Raw genomic sequence first — 3,945 nt, forward strand, 5'->3', positions numbered from 1 at the left:
ATTGGGAACAAAACAGCTTTTAGTCTTTGTTATGCTCTTATTCAGGCTAGCAAGGAGCTATGAACTGAACCCAAAATACAGTGAATTGCTGTCTCCTTTCCCTCCCAAATTCTCTCTTCACAAGGAACTTTCAGAGCATTTCTCTTCATGAGACACATTCATGGTACTGGCCATGTTACCTCTGCATACATGAAGAGGTAATTTAGATTTTACTACTCACAAGCAAACTCAGTCGAGGCTTATTCAAAAGAGAGACTCCTTAGAGCAAACTACTTACATATCAGTGAATGCACAGCAAAACCAAGTGCAAGGGGGTAGGCTGGAACACAGAACTGCTCAGCAAACTGATCCTACCTCCTGGTGACAATTTGCATCCAGAATATAAGCCCTTAAAAACACTCAGCCTTTACTGTTAAGAAAACAACTTGTTTGCTAAATATAAACTGTGAGAAACCCAAGCCTGCAAATGCAATAATGGACATAGAAATGGTCCCTGTTTGCCTGACAGGGACTGGTTTTAAGCTTAAAAACTGATACCTCACAGTGCTGCCATTTAGAATGTCTCTTCAGTGACTCCAGCATGTAAAATGAGAGGAACATTGCAGAACATGAGCAGGGAGCTGTGTCTATCTTACCATCAGCTTTTTGAGTTTGCCAAGAAGCTGAAGCAGGGGAGCAGATGATGTTAACAGTGCGAATCCAGCTGGAAGACTCCACTTAACAGAAACTATGTACCAGTGTAATCTGTGATTTGTGTCATGAGGGAGGAACTGGGGGAGAAAGTCAAAGGAAAGACATCACAGTCAAGCAAAGCAAGATGCTGAATTTGAAACCTTGATCCTTTTTAAGGCGACAGAAAAAGTTCCAGGATTTCCTATTCTAACTATGACATGAATGATTATGATAATATAGCCTTGCCAAAGGAAAAGATTAATGCAAATGGCTGGGAGAGCTGAACAGTCATTAGACAAGAAATGGTCTCAGAAAAAAGAAAGAAATCTAAATTCTTATTGCCCTTCCATTCAGTGCAGAGACGGGAGAGATGGTTGCACAGAGGCTGCATGCCAGAGACAGGAATAAAACAAATTCAAGAAAACACTCTCTCTTATCTTGAGATCTTTTCCTCCAATGTGCTGCATGTTGCCTCAGCAAACGGGAGGACAAGGTGTTTGTGCATAGGCAGTACAGAAAGCAGATATTAACAGAACAGAGGATCACTGCATCCAGCAGGGAAAGGCTTCTCCCTCTTGTCAGACAGCTTGGTGTGTTTAAGGACAGGCAACATGACCTGGGAGCCAACAGAGCTCCTTCTCTGCTGAGGCAGGACAGCTCCATTTTCATGATGGGATTCCACGGAGTCTTTACTGGGGCAAGGAAACACTAAACTCGTTTATGCCCCGGTCACACACCTGCCCTCCCCACTGTGGCCGTGCTGGACATTTTGCAGCTGCACCCAAGGTGATTTCACAGAGCAAGGTTACAGCACTTCAAGCTGCCAATGCTTCCTATAATGAAACAAACTACTTTTATAAACTAGGGTTGAATCTGCTGCCAGAATAAAGGAATCCAGGTCATTTGTGCCAGCTTAAACCGAATCCTTTCTTTCCCCAACCCACAGCCTTCTGTGTTCCTTACAAGGAAATTCATACACGAGGTGCAGGAGACCACAGAAAACTTCCTTTCAGATGATTGCCACCGAGTGACCTGATGGTGAAGAATTCAGGATGATTTTGATTAACAGAATGTAATAGAAATAGAGTTGTTTCATATAACCTTTCAGTCTTCAGTGCTGTAGTTAGGTCCTCTATTAATAGAACTGTCAGAAAGTGTACTCATGCCTGAACTGACATCAGGTACAGAAAGTTGAGCGAGTGAATTTAGTGCTGGCTTAACTGACATTGTGAAGAAAGCCTACCTTTTATTCCTGAAAGAGAAATACCATCCACAATAGTGTCACTTCCCATCAACACGCCTGAATTCCAATCTGGGTGACTGTCTCTTAGCATAATAAGTTTACAAAATGCACTTGCACGTGATAGCCTTCTATGTTTAGATGGATAGAAGGTTTTTAAGACTGAATGAACCTGACTGGAGCAATACAAAATACAAATACAAAATGCATTCAGGAATTTGAGTCAACCTACAAAGGAGAAAGGCTTTCACAAAGACTTTCTTTGGCAAAGAACACCCTTGTGAGATGAATTGTGGCAATGGTATCATACACTGTGGAATGTCTTCTGTCATCCTAGTTTAATCATTGAAAAGGACACAGATTTAATCAGAACTGCAAGAACATCTGGGAATAGTATTCTGATTAATTGTACTAGCACAGTAATGAAACTCTCAGACTTGGGCCTTCCAAATTGCTGCATGGGAAATGACTTCAGCAGCGCCAACCAAAAACATCTCTCTCATAGGCTTGTTCTCTTTCCTTCGTTGCAAGTCAAGTTTGGTGTTCACAAACAAAATAAACCCTGTGTAGTAGAAAAAATAAAGAGGGCTGCTTTTGTAAAGGGTTTGAACAGTTTTGTCAAACTGATACAGGATAAATCCCTTTGTAGTAATTTCTTTCTGCAGTAGAGCAGGGAGTTCCCTGCTCTCTGTCACTGGCAATAAAGGTTCATCCAATTAGCCAGAAACTGCATTTACTTGAGGACTGAAATGTAAAATTAAGAGAATCCAATAGGATGCTAAAAGACTGTGAGAGAGATGCAAAGCAGCCCATATCTTCTATTTTAGAATCTCACACACCTATTTATCACAGTATATTTTTCACAGTCAACACATGAGCATACAGACGATTTGTATTTTTGTCAGACCTCTCCTGGCCGTTTACTTAGTTCTTTGGGATAAATTATCTTCATTTTTAGCTCTTTCCCTGAGCAGTGCCTGTCCTCAGACTTGCAGTCATGTCCCCAAAAAGCCCCTTTTCTGAAGGCATTTGCTGGAGATCCAAACCCAAGCCTAGGTTGTCCTCCAGGGGTACACTAATGCAGGAGAGCCCCTTCACCCTTCACAGGTATAAGGGTTGATTTAGGCCTTTTATCCCGCTTTTTACCTTTCCTGGGTATATCCTCCTGCTCAAAACCGCCTGTATTTTAGTGGGTTGGGAGATGGCAGCTGTCTGAGGGCTCTGAGGAGAGACCACGGCCAGGGAGCTGTTCTTACTTACTGTCCTGAGGGCAGACGTGTCCAGCCAGCTGTCCCTCTGGAGAATCCCTCTGCCCTCAGAGGTGCCGGCAGAGACAGCCAGGACAGCACTGTGCTCCTCACAGAATCATAGAAAAATATGTTATGGGTTGGAAAGGACCTTAAAGATCATCTCGTTCCAAAACCCTGCCATGGGCAGGGACACCTTCCACTAGCCCAGGTTGCTCCAAGCCCCGTCCAACCTGGCCTTGGACACTTCCAGGGATCCAGGGGCAGCCACAGCTTCTCTGGGCAACCTGTGCCAGGGCCTCACCACCCTCACAGGGGAGAATTTTGTCCTAAAAATGTCTTTCATGAGGACGTCCACAGAATCACAGAATTGTTAGGGTTGGAAGGGACCTCTGGAGATCACCGAGTCCAACCCCAGGCCAAGGCAGGGTCACCCAGAGCAGGTCACACAGGGACCCGTCCAGGTGGGTGGAATGTCTCCAGAGAGGGAGACTCCACGACCGCCCTGGGCAGCTGTTCCAGGCTCTGCCACCCTCAACAGAGAGAAGTTCTTCCTCATGTGGAGGCGAAACTTCTTGTGATTTAGTTTACGGCCACAGACGTCCTTCGCGAGGACATTCCCCTCACGAACCGCTCGCCCGCAGACTGGGCTTTAACAGCGGGGGGGTGAGGGGAGGACAGGGACCTTCCCAACATGGCGGCCGGACGCGGCTGCCGCCTGCCCGCCCCTCTCAAGATGGCGGCACGGAAGGGCCGGGCGCGCCTGCGCGGCGCCGAGTGCGGTGA

The sequence above is a fragment of the Pipra filicauda genome, unplaced genomic scaffold (genome assembly GCF_003945595.2).
Source record: "Pipra filicauda isolate LSUMZ 115617 unplaced genomic scaffold, ASM394559v2 scaffold71_size5581439_pilon, whole genome shotgun sequence".
In the NCBI taxonomy this organism is placed as follows: Eukaryota; Metazoa; Chordata; class Aves; order Passeriformes; family Pipridae; genus Pipra; species Pipra filicauda.